Genomic DNA, 19,594 nt, shown 5'->3' with positions numbered 1-19,594 from the left:
AAAAAAGACTTTCAAAAACCAAGTCACCTTAAGTTCAGGCCACTTCCTAAGTTAACATTGCTGAGGAAACCAGGGTATTAACCTGTGATTTTGACTGAATATGTTACACAAGCTACCCTCCACACCCCACAGCCCACTGCCCATTAAGACGTAAGACATTTATTATAAACAAAAGCTTTTTCTAGGAAGGGGAAGATTTTTAGACTGGACAATGACAGGACCAAGGCTCACCTGGTAGCGAAAAGCTCCAGGGCAGGAAATTCCAGTCCCAGCTCAACTCCTGACGTGGATGTGACTGAAGGGGGCTTGGGTTCACCATCCAATGTCCTCACCATGAACCTGGAATGACAACACACCCAACTTCACAAAGGAGCCAGGATGTGGGACGAACAAAGTGACAGCAGCATTTTCCCAATTCAAGATGGGAAAGCATAAAGTAACTATACTCCAATAAAGATTAAAAAAAAAAAATGGGAAAGCATAACTTCATCGTGTGTGATGTCCCCACGCACCTTTCAGTGACCCTCTGCCATTTTAACTATCAGTTACTTATTTATTCTCAGTCTCAGCACCTTCTGTTCAGATCCCTTTGGGTTCCCTAACCTCAGCTTTGGTCTCTGGTGGTGAACCCCGACCCAGCTTTCCGACAGACATTTCTCCTGCCTCCCAGCTCACCTCCATCCCCAGCGCCCTGGCGTGGCTTGCACAGACTCACCACCATGCGTCTGCAGCCCGCCTCTGGACAAGCCTGCCAGCCCGCCAGCTATCAGCGGGATGGCCCACTGGTTCTTGCCCGGGGTTGAAGGGCACATCTCTCCCTGACCCCCCCTTCCTCCCGTGTGCAACCCACACACTGTAATAATGCCCCTTGTGAGTCATAACTAGGTCATGACCCTCCTCAGGCCATATGTCACCTCCTCACTTCTTTCAGATCCCTGGTGCTCTGTATGTAAGACAGTTCAATATACACCACCAAATGGTAATTATTTGTTAGACCTGTCATTTTCCAGTGGTTTGGAGAATGTTTTCCTAGCTCAGTGGATTCCCTCTTTCCTTAATCAATAAACATTTCATGACCATACAAACACCATTAGCTGAAATTATTATTTTGGTTTAGTATACGTCATTACATCATGATTTAAATTTGAAAAGGCCTCTGTATGATTATTATACATGGAAACAGCGACATCTCACTAATGTGGCATTATAGGAAGGGGTCAAGGCCATAAAAGTGAACTTCCTGGATAAATGAAAATGACCTCCTTAAGGACCAAGCCCTTGGAAAAATTTCACAATTTTTAATGGAACTCTTTGTTTTGGAAATCATTCTAAAATTAAACACTTCAATACTTACATAATTATCAATGGATTTTTTCTTACATAATTACCAATGGTTTAAGGATGCCTGCCTCCTTATACAATGGAAATCGAACATAATTTAACTTTTTCATTATATTCCAGATCACCATTAAGAGTATCCATTATTGAATATTGTAATAATCCAGTGCTAGTTTTGCTTCTTGTAATTCTTGTCACTCAACGTTAGATTGCCAGACAACACTTCATGCTACTGTTTTACCTGCTGGTCCCTTCTAATTCATTGCTTCTAATCTGCTCCAGACCAGCACACCGGGAAATCAAACTTAGGAGTCAGAAACGTGTTTGGGCACTGCTGGTGGGAATGTAAAATGGTGCAGCTGCTATAGAAACTAGTATGGTGGTTCCCCCCAGAATAAAAATAGAATTATCATATGATTCAGCAATCCCACTTCTGGGGATATACCCCCCAAAAATTGAAAGCAGGGTCTCAAAGAGACTTTTGTACACTCCTGTTCACAGCAGCATTATTCACAATAGCCAAAAGGTGGAAGCAACCTAAGGGTTCATCAGCAAATGAATGGGTAAACAAAATGTGGTGTACACCTACAATGGAATATTATTCAGCTTTAAAAAGGCTGAATTTTCCCTCAGAGTCCCTACATTGTCCTGGAAAGAGTGAGTTTTCTTCCCTCTTGGTCATGACCTGTGCGTGTCATGACCCACCCCTCACCCTGGCCCCTCCCTCTCTCTGCTCCCGGAACGGTCAGAAGAAGAGAGAAGGGTATTTAGTAGTGGGAGATGGAGTAAGAGGAAAAACCAGCTCAAGGGGACAAGCAGGGGAGGGCTAACAGCCCCCCATCCCCTCGTTTGTGCCAGGCAGGACAGCTAGGTCAGTGGTCATGTGCATGTGTATATATTATGACCCCATTTTACAGATGAGGGAAATGAGGCCCATTTCCAAATGCCAAAAATGAGTGAAGTAAGAGAAACAAAGACACCGTTGTGAGTTCACTATTCTCAGATTATATCCTTCCTAATTTTTTTTACGGGTGGGGAGGGACAGGTGGGGGAAGGTTAAAAAAAAAGTAAGGAAGGAAATTCTGACACATGCTACACATGAATGAACCTTGAGGACATTGTACCAAGTAAAATAAGCCAGTCACAAAAAGACAAATACCGTATGATTCCACGTATATGAGGCACCTGGGAAGTCAAACTCATAGAGACGGGGCTTGGGTGGGGGTATTGGTTGCCATGGGGTGGGGAGAGGGGCAAATGGGGAGCTGGGTACAGAGTTTCAATTCTGCAAGATGAGTTCCGGAGATGATTACACAACAATGTGAAAGTAATTAACACTACTCAACTGTACACTGAAAAATGGTTAAAATGGTAAATTTTATGTTATATGTATTTTAGCACAGTTAAAAATAAACTTTAAAAAAAGAGGTAGAAACATGCATTAATTCATTCAATAAACATTTCTTTTGTGCCTACTACATATCAGGCCTGTTCTTGATGCCAGGGCTAAGGGGCCTTCCAGCGTTTCCATTCCAGTGTATAGTATATAAGAGCACATGCACCTTTGCGGTCCACCTAATAAAGTGCACAACTGTAGGACACTGGTTTTCATAAAATAAATGATTTACCCAGAATGTCTGCAACCTGACCTATTTGGATGAAGACTATATTTGAAATTTAAATATATTAATTCGAAAAGAGCATAATGTTTTTTTTTTTTTTTTTTGGCCGCACCGCAAGGCATGCGGCATCTTAGTTCCCCAACCAGGGATCAAACCCGTGCCCCCTGCAGTGGAAGCGCGCAGTCCTAACCACTGGACCCCTAGGGAATTCCCATTATGACTAAAACTTTTAATTAACCTCTCGCCAACATCTTTTGGGTGTGTCTGCTTAGTTTTTCTTTCTGTTCTCGGTTAAGGAATGGGATGGGAGAGACTGAATGTACACACAGACGATGGCCAGGCCATCCATAGCAATAGAGCTCTGCCCCACAACCTGCAGCCACCTGCCCGGGACACCAACCGCTCTTCCACAGTAACCAGCCCAGGAAGCCAGCCTCCTGTAAATCAGACTTGCAGGAAGCAAGATTGCTGTCTCTAGCAGCAAACCAGGAAGCTAAATAATAACTTTTGTAACAATTGGCCCCAAACGGCCAGGGCTTGATTAACAACTGACAGCCCTCCCTAAGTTTTGTTCCTGCTTCCAACTTAAAACCAACCAAAGAAAGCCAAATCTGCCCCCCTGACCAATCACTTAGGATGCCCGATTCCAGTTTATCCACCCTCAGCTGCCCCCTGCCACCAGCCAGGCACACCGGAAGCCTTCCCTTTCTGCACCTTATAAGGCATTCCCACTCCTCTGCCCACCTTTGGGTCTCCACCAAAACGCAAGTGATAGTGGCTAGCTCCCTTACTATAGCAAACCCAGAAAAATGGCTTTTGCTTTTCTCATTTCATTGGTCTTCGATTATTTCTGCAGATGTTTACTGTATAAATGCAAAACGCTATTCAACCTTTTGCAGCACTTAATAACTACCAAAACGTAACTGTTACACCCTAGGTACCTAGCAAGATCACCAAACTCACCCATTACCTCTCACACCGGTTGCCATGGTTGCCACGACATGAACCAGCCATCCAGCATGTGCCATAATCACCACGTGCCTGCCCTCGATCAAATAGTTCTTTCATTATTACAGTGCTGAAATTGTTAACAATGGGTAATCATTTGAAAAATTCTTTTAGAACAATTCTTTGGCCATTTAGATTCTTCTACTGTACTTACTACAGTCACTGAGAAACAGAAAACATCTGTTTGTTCTAATGTTTGTGGACAGGTGGAATGGCCCCAGTAGATAACCCCCAAATAGTAGGGATGTTTATACATCCTACTTAAGAAAGTACATGTGTTCGTACTGCTTGCTGCACGACAGGCTAATACATTGAGACGAGTTGTCGGGGCAAGGAATAACTACTTTATTCAGAAAGCCAGCAGACAGGGAAGATGGTGGAGTGGTGTCCCAAAGAACAGCTTTTCTGAGTTAGAATTCAGGCTTCTCTTATACTAAAAGGGGAGGGAGTAAAGTTAGACACTTCCTGGTTTGGTAAATTCAATAAATATTTCTTTTGTGCCTACTACATATTAGGTCAGCCTCCAGAGGGGAGGTGTTACGTTTTTCCTCCCTTCAGTCATTCACAGGTGGGCCTGGCCAGCATGCTTCCTGGGAGCTAAACAAAGGTACTTGAGCTTAATGCTCATTACCTGGGAGGCAGGGTTCCCAGGGACAGGCCATTATGTATAATTTAAGCTTATAGGCAACACCCCTTTAGTGATTAACTTGTAATAGAACACAAAGTTTCTTCCCTATTACACAGGTTAGGAGCTATTTCTGTTTGCTTGGATCTAACTACTGGCTAAACATCAGGCGTTAGAAAGTACTTGATAAAGAGACTTCCCTGGTAGTCCAATGGTTAGGGTCTTTGCCTTCCAATGCAGAGGGTGCAGGTTCAATCCCAAGTCGGGGAGCTAAGATCCCATATGCCTCGTGGCCAGAAAACCAAAACATAAAACAGAAAGCAATATTGTAACAAATTCAGTAAAGACTTTAAAAATGGTCCACATCCAAAAAAACCTTAAAAAAAAAAAAGTACTTGATAAACCTGGCTTGACTGTCATGATGAAGAATCGTAATGGGTATTATTTTTTAAATAGGTGATGTACTTTTCTCCCTGTACCTCCACGTATATGACCTCCCCCTATCCTGTTGGCGGCATCCATTTGTCTCAGGCAGGATTATGATTCTTATGGAAGGAAGGCAAAGAAAATACGTTATGTTTTTGCAGTCTAGCCTTTGCTTTTGAGAATTGTTAAGATCACAAACTTGCCAAACAGGCTTTCAAAGAGACAGGACTTTCTAAATCCCAAATGCTCCATCTTTGTATTTCCAGGAGCAAATAGGGCTGGCTCGTAGATTATTACAAGGGCATAAATTTTAACTCTGATGATCATTTGAAAAATGTAAAACAGAATTTTACTTTAAACCAGAGTGTAAGTGAGTCCTTGAAACAGGAAAGGAATAGAGAAAAATCCCATCTCTTCCAGGTCTGGGAAGAGGAAGCAGCAGCAAAACGAGTGAGTCCTAGTTGGTACCCCTCTAGTCAGAGAACTACGGGAGGGTGACATCTCATGTGTGGAGAGGAGAGATCTTGGAGATTTCCTACCCTATTTTTCTGGTATTTTCCTCAAAGACTCACTAAGTCATCTATCAAATTCGATTCTGGTTTACAGTTTTAGGTTCAATGCATTACATCATCAATCTTAGGGGCTTGTTATTTCAGTATTTCCTGTGAGTCTGCACCTACTCCCTGCTGGTCCCCATCTCCATCCATGGCAAATGGGAAAGGTTTAATGTGAATACGCTTGTTGAAAACCATATGTTGTTTGCTACCTTTTTAAGACATTGAATGTGTTAGTTATGTTATTTCAAGGATGTTTTTAAAAAACCATATCTTTTAGAAAAGTGATTAATTCTCACGTAGGACTCATTTTGACACTGTGCCTTGACTGACTCATCAGCGCAGGAGATAGGCTGTCATTTATCAATTTGGCTCCCTCTAGTGGCCAGTTTGAAAATTTTAGTAGGTTCTCATATTCCTTAAAACCCCTTTTAAACCACAAAGCAGAGTCATTTTTCTTAGGAAGGTTTGGGGGTAAATGATTGAAATTAAGAGAATATATACCTTTTTAGCAAATATGATACTTAGTCATACTTAGTCATTTTTTTGAAGAATTACTAAGGTTTCTATATAGGGTTGACAGATTTAGCGAATAGAAATACAGGGTACTCAATAAAATTTAAATTTCAGATTTAAAAATATTTTTTTTTAGTATAAGTATGCTCCAAATACATGAATCTAGGAATCTATAGATTTGTATTGTATTTTACGTCTCGTTTAGCAAATGAGGATTCTGAGGATCAAAACTTCCGACTTCAAAGCATTTTTCCCATTTTACTACGGCTTGTCCTTGTTTTTTCATTCGAAATTTTCCTCAAAGTTCCCAAAAGAAATCAGATCAGAGGTGTGATCAGATAACACTTGAGTTTAAGCTCCAAGGGTCCTGAAATATCTTTAACTTGACCAGGTGAAATGATCTCCGTGCAAGGCCCCAGGGAACCCTCGACCTCTCCCTGACCCCTCCCCACTTGGCCCCTGGGGCTCACCTGCCGGTTCCAGTCACTTGTCGAGGACAGGGCTACTAAGTGGGGGCAGGGATTTAACTCAGAGAGGCCCCCAGTTCTCAGCTCTGCGGCGGGAATCACCCAGGTGACACCCACCCCTCACCCCCTCACCACATCCCCCTTTCTAATTAACTGGACGGAGGGGGAGCCCAGCCTTGGTGTTTTAAAAAACTCTGAGGTCTGAGGACTTCCCTGGCGGTCCAGACTCGGCGCTTCCAATGCAGGGGACATGCGTTTGCTCCCTGGTCGGGGAACTAAGATCCCACATGCAGCTCTCAGGTCTGGTTTCAAAGCAGAACTTCTCAACCTTGGCTGTGTCTTAGGGTCTTAGGGTCATGGGGTGGAGCAGGGTTCAGCAGGTGGCCAATTAGATCCATAACATTAAACCTTCCCACACAGTTCCAGAACTGAGAAGCACTGCTGTAGGGCAGGGAATGGCAACGTTTTCCGTAAAGAAGCAGATGGCAAATGGCTCAGGCTTTGCAGGGAATGGGTCTCTGTCAGAAGCGCTCAGCAAAAGCAGCCACGGAAGACACATGGACAAGCAGGTTCTGCTGAGTTCCAGGAAACCTTGAATTCCAAATAATTTTCATTCCTTTAATTTTTCTCCATCATTTTAACATGTAAACACCATTCTTAGCTCTAGAGTAGGAATCGCCAACTAAGTCTGTAGGTCAAACCCTGCCCACCACCTGTTTTGTACCAAGTTACTCATCTTTTGTCTCCCCAGCTTCCTCTGGTAGGACTGTGATAGGGAAGAGCCTTCGTATTCTGTTACAAGTTAATCACTGAGGGGATGTTGCCTACAAGCTTAAATTATACACAATGGCCCATCTCTGGGAACCCTGCCTCCCAGGTAATGAGCATTAAGCTAAAGTACCTTTGTTTAGCTCCCAGGAAGCATGCTGACCAGGCCCACCTGTGAATGACTGCAGGGAGGAAGAAATTAACACCTCCCCCCAGGAGGCTGATGGGAATCAGGAAGTGTTTGACTTTACGCCCTCCCCTTTCAGTATAAAAGCCTGAATTCTAACTCAGGCAAGCTGGTTCTTTGGGACACAAGTCCACCATCTTTTCAGTTTGCTGGCTTTCTGAATAAAGTCGCTATTCCTTGCCCTGACAAATCGTCTCTCAGTTTACTGGCCTGTCGTGCAGCAAGCAATACGAGCTTGGACTTGGTAACAGGACATTTCCTTTCATTCTTCTTGGTAGAGTAATTCGTATGACAGATGCTGTGATTTATCAAGTCCAATGTTTTGTCTTTCCACGGTGCAATACAGGGCTTTTATGTAAGTAACTGGCTTATATCCTTTGGGAGTTCTTTTTAAAAACAAATTGGTATTATTACCTTGTATCTATGAATTAGCATAAAATTAGTGTACCATTTCAACAAAATAGTTCTTTTACCAGATAATCCATTACGAGTTTTCCTCTTAACTGGGCGGTAATCTGGGCACAATAGCTATAAAGAGAAATCCACTTGCCTTTGTGACACCAGGAACTCATCCCCGAGTTCTACTTTGGAGTTACATATGTGCTCATCCCCCACGAAGGAGCAGTAACTGTGGTCGCATTTGAGTCCTGGGCACCTCACTGAGTGTTCTCACCTGCATGGTGCCCAGAGGAAGGTGTGGCAAGGAAACATGGAGAAATCTGCCTGGGATTTGGGGGGTTTTCTTCTTCTAATACCTGTATATTGACAGGTCACATCTCCTCCTTTCAAGCAGTAATATTTTTTTCCTCTAAAAATAGATTAACTCTTCAGCCCTAAACAAAATTTATGACATTTGAGACAAAAGGTGAATTTGAAACTGCTAAAAATTTAGATTTTTAATTACTTTTACCATGCTTTCCAAGCTTTCAAAAGAAATGGATGAATCATTCTGGCTTATGGGAAATGGTTAAGGTATTAGGTATTGCAGGGTCACAGAATATGCCACCCCACAATAGGGCACTTTGGCATAAGGATTATTTTGAGCTGAAGGCGGTTGAGAAGCAGCAGCTGCTCCCCCATTTGCCTAAAATCAGGACATAAATTTACAAAGGTGTCCCTCTCCACTCTCTGCCAGGAAGGACAGACGTTAATGAGACAACTTTAGACTCTTAGTCTGGAATCAGACAGCACCAGAGGAAGCAACATGACAAGCTTTACTAATTAGCCTGGATCTACTATTGGTTCCCAGATATCTGCCTTCCCACAATTTGCCACCCCTAGAGACTCAAGGTCCTTTTCCTTTGTCTTGTCACTTCCCTAAATTTTTTAGTGTTGCTTTGCCAACATGCTCTGTAAGCCCAGTTCTAAGCTCCCTTTGAGTCGTTTGTCTCTGAGTGCCCCCGTGGGTCGGATGCACAAGCTAATGAACCTCTGTGCTTTTCTGTGGTTAATCTGTATCCTGTCTGGTCAGCTCAAAGGAGCCCAGCCAGATGACCCAGGCGGCTAGTAGGAAGGAGAATTTCTACTCCCCTACAGGATCTTGAAATGATGCTCTCTGCTTCACAAAGGGGAGATTCCTGGGTCAGCACAAGTCCATCCCCACACACGTTCCCGGGCCTGGGATGTGGGTGCTGATGCCTCCCAACAGAAAGGTCAAACCAATATCTGGACCATGTGTCTGTGCCCATTGGGATGGACCTCTGTCCCCTGCAGAATGGAAGAGGGTCCCATGTGGTCTCCTCAGGAGATAGCACCAATCAGGGGACACGGTGCCTGTCTCTACCATCAGCAGATTAGATATTTTGTTGTACAGGTTACTAGATCAGTCCTGGCCAGTGGGTGTATTAGTTATCTATTGCTGCATAACAAATAACCCCAAAACTTAGTGGCTGAAAGCAACCTTTGTTACAGTTTCTGCACATCAGGAATCTGGCCCCGGCTTACCTGGGTCCTGGAGCTCAGTCTCCCTTGGGCGGAGTCACCTGCCTGGAAAGAGCGGCTTCCAGGCTCACTTGCAGAGGCAGTGCTTTTCTGAGGACTCTACCTGCTGCCCCACCAAGGAGGAGTGTTTTCCGCTTTGGCCATTGGAGACACAACCATTCCCAACTCCACTGAGCTCCTTTCTGTGGTCCTTTCCTTGGCTGGTCTGACTTGATAGGGGGCCTCTGGGGTCTGGGCTCCTCTGCAGCTCCCTCTTCTCTGGATGCTGCTACCTTGGCATCACCCAACCCTCAGCTGTCTCCTCAACATAGGGAGATTGCTGGCTGGCTGTTGGATTCCCCTCCCTGCCTGGGGGCCTTGGACTCCTCCCAGACCTTGGGCTGGGGCAACCACAGGGTCACAGAGAACGTCCCTTCCCTCAGGGAGCCCTGTGCTGAGCTGCTGTGTCAGGCAGGCAGATTGATCTGGTTCCCGCTGCTCCGTCCTGGTCAGAAGGCACCTCTCCTGTATCCTCTTTAACATCTGTGCTGCCGGACTTCTGAATTCACCAGTCTCCTGGTTGCAGAATGCTAGCTCCTGGTCTGCAGCTGTAGTTCCTTCATTACTGATGAGATGAAACAGCGTTTCCTGTGTTTGCTGGCCAGACACGTTGCTCTTCTATAAGATACTAATGTCTCCTGTTCTTCTTTCTTTGCATTAACTTTTCTTTGCTAGATCGGAATTATTTCTATATGTTGGATATTGCTCATAATGACATATATTGCAAAAATGAGCACCCCTTTCATGTTTTAGATTTTTCACTTAAAAAGAGAAATTATTTAGTCAAATCCATCTTTTCTCTCATGATCAGTCCGTTTGTGTGTTGAAGGCAGCATTCCCTGCCCCTCTTCTCCCACTCCCAAGTGGGGCAGTCGTCAGCCCCTGGTCACCCAGCACCCCCATGAAGCAAGCCCCCCCGCCTCCCTGATTGGAACTCACCCTGCAGCCTGGAGTGCGGAGCCGGTTCTGCTCTCCTAGTGGCTCATCTGTTCGTGCATTGGTGACCTTTATGGATCGTGGATCCTCAGCCCTACAGGTCTAAATTAGGGAAGCTTTCCTCAAGCTGTGCTTTCCACTGGAGCTCTACCTTACTGCCCTTTTCCACCCAGAGCCCAAGGCCAGCATCCGCCCAGCCCACCACCAGGCCAAGGGCAGGTGCCCCCAGAGCGACACCGCTGCGGCCACCCACCCCCACTCAAGGCAGCCTTACCCCTCAGCGTGCCACCTGCTCCGACCCGGCTTGTGTTGTCAGGAGGTGGCCCTTGCAGAGGGTGGGGTAGAGAGCTCCAGTGCTTAGATGGATGGCAGTGGGGGGGGGGGTCTCAGAGCACCTAGTGGAAGTGAAGTCCACACCATTTTTTATAAATGTATACACATAGATGCATATGGGTATAATTTTTGTAAAACTACTAGATCATATGTTTGAATTGTGCTGTCATTTTTGTTTTCCTGCAAGCATGTCTTGGAAAGCATTCCTTGTTGGTATGTATCATGCTTATATACTTTTAATATTATAATAGTATTTAATACCCTGGGTGCACCATATGTTATTTAACCATTTGGGTACTGTTAAAAGACGTGAGGGCCTGCAGCATGAGGGCCTAGAAGAAATGGACAGGATGCCACCTTAAATACAGAAACAGAACACAAGGAACATTAGTTGGGCTAAGTTCCCAGGGTTTGGACACGTGCGTGCATGCGAATGCACACACTCACACACAGAGGCTTTTTTTTTTAGGAGGATCCTTTTCCCAAATAGGGTCAAGCAGCCTGAGATGCACACCTCCCTCTGCTCAGGGGGCCATCCTGGCACCTAGAGGGATTTCCAGATGCACGAAGACCTGGGCACCCATTCTACACCCTTTTCAGAGGACCCCAGAGGTACATAAACAGCATCCAGACAGTTAATCAGGACACCCGCAGACACGTCCTGAAGCTCGCACAGCTGCCCGTCGGTGTCGTGACCGCAGGGTGGGGATTCTTCCTGACCACTGACACCACTTGGGTGGAGAACACTCAGAGCACCTCGGCCGCTGCCCTGCCAGGTGAGTCTGAAGGCCCCTTCTCAGACTGCAACGTAGGGCATAAATAATTCATCAATCCACTCAGATCTTAAAGGCATTTGCCCTGCGTCCAGAGGGGTCCCTGCCAGCTCTCGGCGTCTCCGGTTCACATGGGATTACTGCACTGATGCACACACAGTCTCTAGTGTAGAATGCAATGGACAGAATAGACGAAGAGCTTGGCGTGTACTATTAACCACCCCAGTCTTTATCACGAAACCCAGCCCGACCACATACTGCCTCAGACTCTCTCCTGCGACTCCAAATTGTCACTTAACTGGTGACGGTGGTTGCCTCCCGGGTGGCTTGGTGCCAGGGATGGGAGACAGACTTTTCACTGTACACCTCTGTATCCTCTGAATTTTGAACCTCAAGTACGTCTTACCAATATTAAAAGTATTTTTAAACATGTTAATTTTTGAAAAGTAAAAAGAGACAATTCGGATTTTTCAAAAGTTACACCTTCCGGGGAGTTGGTGAGCTGAAAGGCGAGCTTCACGTGCCTCCCCCGTGCACCCCATAACTGCAGGGCTGTGGGCAGAAGCCATGGGAGGGCAGAGAGGGAGAAGGAAGGGTTTTCAGCTCAGGATTATCAGGCTCTGACTGCTTTCTGCACAAAGACCCCAATTCCCACTGTAGATTCACAGAAGGGCTTTATCTCCACATCTGATGGATGGTCCAGGGAAAGAAAAGACCTGGATTAAAAGCAAGAACAAAGGGCAATGAAGTACATGTAGGTGTAGCCCAACCCACACTGGCCCAGCTTCTTGGTGCTATTCTCCAAATACGTGAATTAAGCAGCAGAGTTAGCAGTTACTCAAATAAGGGACAAAACATCTCCATTAAAATATTCATATAATTTAAACAATGAAGATTTTGCCTTAAGTCCCAATAGTTATTCCATTTCTTCTATTTTTTTTTTTTAACCCAACAATGTGTTAAGGTACTTTAGAGTCCATTGTGGGGTGAGGGTTGTTGTTGGATTTTTAGTTTAATATTGATAGAAACCAAGCTTCTCAGGACCAGATCAATAGAAGGGACAAATAAGCTTTGCACTGTTTCTCCCCTGGATCCCCACCAGCTTGGAAAGGGCATCAGGCCCTTTGGTTTATTTTATTTATTTATTTTAGTTATTTTAAACTTTTATTTATTTGGTTGTGCCAGGTCTTAGTTGCGGCAGGCAGGCTTCTTAGTTGTGGCATTCGAACTCTTAGTTGTGGCATGTATGTGGGATCTAGTTTCCTGACCAGGGATCAAACCCGGAGCCCCTGGATTGGAAGCACTGATTCTTAATCGCTGTGCCACCAGGGACGTCCCCAGACTCTTTGGTTTAGACAAGCCTTCACGCACACGCAAATCCTTGAGTAGCAAATATGATATGAAGAGAATCATAATGCTTTTTTAAAATACCTCTTTGATCCCCAAATAGACTTAATAACAATGGGTCTTTTAATTTCTGAGTATGCTCTTCATTCCCAAGCATATGATTATGTCAAATGTACTCAACCAAAGATTCAATAGTTCTGATTTTTTTTTCAAAGCAACTGACGAAGGATTAATCTCCAAACTATACAAGCAGCTCATGCAGCTCAATATCAAAAAAACAAACAGCCCAATCCAGAAATGGGCAGAAGACCTAAATAGACATTTCTCTAAAGAAGACATACAGATGGCCAACAAATACATGACAAAATGCTCAACATCACTAATAATTAGAGAAATGCAAATCAAAAGCACAATGAGGTACCACCTCACGCCAGTCAGAATGGCCATCACCAAAAAATCTAGAAACAATAAACGCTGGAGAGGGTGTGGAGAAAAGGGAATCCTCCTGCACTGTTGGTGGCAATGTAAATTGATACAGCCACTATGGAGAACAGTATGGAGGTTCCTTAAAAAACTAAAAATAGAACTACCATATGACCCAGCAATCCCACTACTGGGCATATACCCAGAGAAAACCATAATTCAAAAAGACACATGCACCCCAATGTTCATTGCAGCACTATTTACAATAGCCAGGTCATGGAAGCAACCTAAATGTCCATAGACAGATGAATGGATAAAGAAGATGTGGCACATATATACGATGGAATATTACTCCACCATAAAAAGGAATGAAATTGAGTTATTTGTAGTGAGGTGGATGGACCTAGAGTCTGTCATACAGAGTGAAGTAAGTCAGAAAGAGAAAAACAAATACCGTATGCTAACACACATATATGGAATCTAAAAAAGCGGTACTGATGAACCTAGTGACAGGGCAGGAATAAAGATGCAGACATAGAGAACGGACTTGAGGACGGGGGGGTGGGGGAAGGGGAAGCTGGGACGAAGTGAGACAGTAGCACTGACATATATACACTACCAAATGTAAAATAGATAGCTAGTGGGAAGCTGCTGCATAGCACAGGGAGATCAGCTCGGTGCTTTGTGACCACCTAGAGGGGTGGGATAGGGCGGGTGAGAGGGAGGCTCAAGGGGGAGGGGATATGGGGATATATGTATATATAGAGCTGATTCACTTTGTTGTACAGCCAACACAACATTTTAAAGCAATTGTACTGCGATAAAAATGGGGGGGAAAAAAACAGGACTTCCCTGGTGGCTTAGTGGTTAAAAATCCGCCTGCAATGCAGGGGACATGGGTTCGAGCCCTGGTCAGGGAAGATCCCACATGCCATGAAGCAACTAAGCCCATGCGCCACAGCTACTGAAGCCCACGTGTCTAGAGCCCGTGCTCCACAACAAGAGCAGCCACCGGGATGAGAAGCCCACGTACCGCAACGAAGAGCAGCCCCGCTCTCTGCAACTAGAGAAATCCCACGCGCAGCAACGAAGACCTAACACAGGTTAAAAAAAAAAATAGAATTCTCTCTGGGACCTCCCTGGCCGTCCAGTGGTTAGGACTCTGCCCTGCACTTTCACTGCTGGGGGCGAGGGTTCAATCCCTGGTTGGGGAACTAAGATATTGCAAGCCGCGCGGTGCAGCCAAAAAAAAAAAGAATTCTAGTTTTTATGAAATTCTCAAATTACAAATGATACTTTACCATTCTTTATATCACAGGAAGCAAAATAAAACCAAACTAGTTAACTATAAATGGGCATGAACCATCTTAGTGGAGTGGTGGAAGTGTTCTAAATCTAGATTGTGGTGATGATTGCACAACTAGGTAAATTTGCTAAAAATCATTGAATTGTACACTTAAGAAGAACTGTGGTATGTGAATTACATCTCAGTAAAGTTACTCACAGAGCCCAAATTAGTTGCAGTGCATCATATGACCACAGAATGTCAGCAAAGATTTTTCCATAAACCTATCTCCAAGGGGGACATAATCAACCACGGCTGTGGCTGCTGCCCTTCACCACAGAAATTCCTCTGCCCTGGGTCTCAGGGGCTTGAAGTTACCAAACACCAGAGTCAGGTATTAGGAATAAGGAAATATTTTCAAATATTGGCTTATGCAAATCTATAATGATCGGAGCTATCAAATCGTTTAATCCATGATATATACAATTAAGTAAAAAATCTCACACCACAATAATATTCAATAATCAAACTAGAAATTCAGTCCTACTGGAAATATTAAAGTCCTTTAAAACTAGTTTTGGACTAATTATACGTTCTAGTAAACATTATACAAACTTTAAAAAAATGTTTTTTTTCTTTTTTTCATTGTTTTATTTATTTAAGTTGAGCCATGTATCCTTTTTTTTTTTTTGCCCGTGCTGCATGGCATACAGGATCTTAGCTCCCTGACCAGGGATTGAACCTGTGCCCCCTGCAGTAGAAACCTGGAGTCTTAACCATTGGACCACCAGGGAAGTCACTAAACTTTGATTTTTATGGCTATTATATTTTACATTAAAAATGTAAATTTAAAAAGTACAATTTAAAAAATTTCCATCGAACTCCTTTTCAGTTAAAGAAAGTAATCAATAAAACCTTTCAAATAACTAATTAACATGGAGAAATCTTCTAAAAGGAGTACAGTCTCTCTCTCTCTCATTACTAATTTATATCTTTCAAGAACGTAAAAACAGTAAATCGGATTATGGGAAGGTAAACCTCCTAAAACACTGAAAACCACAGCCACTTCTAGGCTGCCAATACTTCCTCTTAGTGCAGCTATGTTAAGATGAAGAAGGGAGGAGACTTGTGAGCTGGAAAATTTTCAGTCAGTCACATTTTGAGCATACTTATAAATAAGTGTAAGTGAAGTAACATTCATCTAAATAAAGTCTTAATGTGTCAAAATCTTAACCTAGGTGAACCAGATCAAAGTAGATGCCTCTGCCTTCATTACGGCCATTTCGCTCGTGAACTCCGGTTACAGGCAATCTGAACGATGCTTTCTTGGGTTAATGACTTCAGTACCAAGAATGTAGAAACTGTGCTCACAGGGATAAGAAACTATAGGGTCTGATGAAATATTACTTGTATTTACTCTTCTCAGAAATTTGAGGGTCAGCCGTTTTCTTCACAGTATCACTAAATGCCAAGGTCAAAGCAGAGGAACAGAGGTTGGGCTGGTTAAGTGACCCAGGGAGTTAGTGGAAGAGCTGTATCAGCCATGAGTCCTCCATTACAACAGACAGCCATTATTCATTCTACACGCTGTATCATCTGTAACATTGCTTTTGGTTTTGTTGCTGTAGTTCTTTTAGTCAGGATGAATTTTTTTTTTCTTTTTATTTATTTTTATTTTTGGCCGCTCCACAAGGCCTGTGGGATGTTATTTCCCCGACCAGGGGTGGAGCGCGGGCCCTCAGCAGTGACAGCATGGAGTCCTAACCACTGGGTGGCCAGGGAATTCCCCCCAGGATGAATTGTTAAAAATAACCACTGCCTGACTTGAAAGCTTTGAAATCAAAGTCATGAGACAGTGAGGTCTGGGATACTAAATGCTCTGAGGGCACGGGTTCAATCCCTGGTCGGGGAACTAAGATCCTGCATGCCATGCGGACGGGGAAAAAAAAAAAAAAGATACATGGCCCAATTAAAATAAATAAATAAAACAAAACAAAAAAATGAAAAAAAATTTTTTAAAGTTTGTATAATATTTACTAGAACGTATAATTAGTCCAAAACTAGTTTTAAAGGACTTTAATATTTCCAATAGGACTGAATTTCTAGTTTGCTTATTGAAGATTATTGTGGTGTGAGTTTTACTTAATTGTATATATCATGGATTAAACGATTTGATAGCTCCGATCATTGTAGATTTGCATAAGTCAATATTTGAAAATATTTCCTTATTCCTAATACCTGACTCTGGTGTTTGGTAACTTCAAGCCCCTGAGACCCAGGACAGAGGAATTTCTGTGGTGAAGGGCAGCAGCCACAGCCGTGGTTGATTATGTCCCCCTTGGAGATAGGTTTATGGAAAAATCTTTGCTGACATTCTGTGGTCATATGATGCACTGCAACTAATTTGGGCTCTGTGAGTAACTTTACTGAGATGTAATTCACATACCACAGTTCCTATAAGTGTACAATTCAATGATTTTTAGCAAATTTACCTAGTTGTGCAATTATCACCACAATCTAGATTTAGAACACTTCCACCACTCCACTAAGATGGTTCATGCCCATTTACAGTTAACTGATTTGGTTTTATTTTGCTTCCTGTGATATAAAGAATGGTAAAGTATCATTTGTAATTTGAGAATTTCATAAAAACTAGGAGAGAATTCTTTTTTTTTTTTGGCTGCACCGTGCGGCTTGTGGTATCCTATTTCCCCAACCAGGGATTGAACCCTCGCCCTCGGCAGTGAAAGCGCAGTGCAGAAAGTATTCGAGTGATGAGTTACAGTGAAAATGCCTTCTGTCTGGGGCTTCCCTGGTGGTGCAGTGGTTAAGAAGCCGCCTGCCAATGCAGGAGACACGGGTTCGAGCCCTGGTCCGGGAAGATCCCACATGCCGCAGAGCAACTAAGCCCGTGCACCACAACTATTGAGCCTGCGCTCTAGAGCCCGTGAGCCACAACTACTGAGCCCGCGCACCACAACTACTGAAGCCCGCATGCCTAGAGCCCGCGCACCGCAACAAGAGTAGCCCCCATTTGCTGCAACTAGAAAAAGCTGTGCACAGCAACAAAGACCCAACGCAGCCAAAAATAAAAAAATAAATATTAAAAAAAAAAAAGCCTTCTGTCTAAAACGCTGCACATAAGTCCTCCTGTGCTCTGGTGGCTGAGGCCTGCCCGGGTGGGTGGGAGGTGACCCGGCCGCTCTGCAGAGTCCACACTGCAGCCCAGGCTTCCTCGCCCTTCATCACCATGCTGGGTGCTCTGGGAACCCACACTGGTCTGCGGACTGCCCCCCTTGTCCCCCCACCAAACTGCTGCAATCCTATGAGTATTTCTGGAGCAAGAGCACCAGCGTTTAATGAAGTAAGCCATGTTTCTTGACTGCAAAAATGAACGAGTTAGGCAGGTTATGTACCCTTGATAAAGTAGATTTGCGTTCTGCCCTTCAAGGTCTAAACTCCAGCGAAGTCCAGCTGGGAAATACCAATTCAGGCATCTCAATAAAAGGATAAAAGAAAGCTTGTAAATAATACAGAGCTATACATGCCTGCAAAAAAATCACACTGTCTAAAAGCTGCAACCTCTGTGGAAAATCAAATGTGTTTTAACACTGGCTGGTTAAGTGATGAAAAGGATAGTAAAATGTGCATTCTTAAACAAACAATGAAATGGATTAATGTTCTAAAATTTGTGATTTCTAACATTCTCTTATTACTCATAATTTCATATATCAGAGTCCCTGAATTGAAACCGTTCAAAGGCAGACAACTTCAATATCATTACTTCGTGTCACTAATCTAACCTCTAAGAGATCCCAAATATCATCAGTGCCTCCATCTCCAGTCACATTTTCTTCATCTTTCAAGTTAAGATAACAAGACAAATGCTGACCTCAGCATCTAACAGGATATAGTATTTTTTTGTTTGTTTGTTTTTAATTTTTATTGGAGTATAGTAATTTACAATGTTGTGTTAATTTCTGCTGTACAGCAAAGTGATTCAGTTTTATATATATACTTTTCAGATTCTCTTCTACTATAGGTTATTATAAGATATTGAATATAGTTCCCTGTGCTACACAGTAGGTCCTTGTTGATTATTTTATTTTTTTTACTTTTTATTTTTTTAAATAAATTTATTTATTTATTATTTTTGGCTGTGTTAGGTCTTCCTTGCTTGCGCGGGCTTTCTCTAGTTGCGGCGAGCGGGGGCTACTCTTCGTTGCAGTGCACGGGCTTCTCATTGCGGTGGCTTCTCTTGTTGCGGAGCACAGGCTCTAGGCACGTGGGCTTCAGTAGTTGTGCCATGCGGGCTCAGTAGTTGTGGCTCATGGGCTCTAGAGTGCAGGCTCAGTAGTTGTGGTGCACGAGCTTAGTTGCTCCGCAGCATGTGGGACCTTCCTGGACCAGGGCTTGAACCCATGTCCCCTGCATTGGCAGGCGGATTCTTAACCATTGTACCACCAGGGAAGCCCTCTTTTATATATGGTAGTGTGTATATGTCAATCCCAATCTCCCAGTTTATCCCTCCTCCCCTTTCCCCCCAGTAACCATAAGTTTGTTTTCTACATCTGTGACTCTATTTCTGTTTTGTAAATAAGTTCATTTGTACCATTTTTTTTAGATTCCACATATAAGCGATATCATATGATATTTAGTATTTTAACTACTGAAACATCACTGCTCTCCCTCAGTGAATGAAACACTTATTTTCCCAGTATTGTCAATAACTTCAGTGACGTGATCATGCTCAGCTGATCCTCACGAGGCCGACAGTCTGATAACAGGTTAAGATGAGAACTATTGATAAAATGCCATCCACCGCCAGGGCTGAGTGACACCCATAGGTAGGACGGTGAGCAGAATTCTTTGACCTTGGTCTCATTTTCCATTATATTTTAACCACCTAAAGTAACTAATTATAAGCAAAATTGGCAATTTACCGATACGTGGTTGATTCATCTTAGTCATTTATTTGCTAAAAATATACGACTTAGAACTAATTT

The sequence above is a fragment of the Globicephala melas genome, chromosome 2 (assembly GCF_963455315.2).
Source record: "Globicephala melas chromosome 2, mGloMel1.2, whole genome shotgun sequence".
Lineage (NCBI taxonomy): Eukaryota > Metazoa > Chordata > Mammalia > Artiodactyla > Delphinidae > Globicephala > Globicephala melas.
This window is presented reverse-complemented; position numbering follows the sequence as displayed.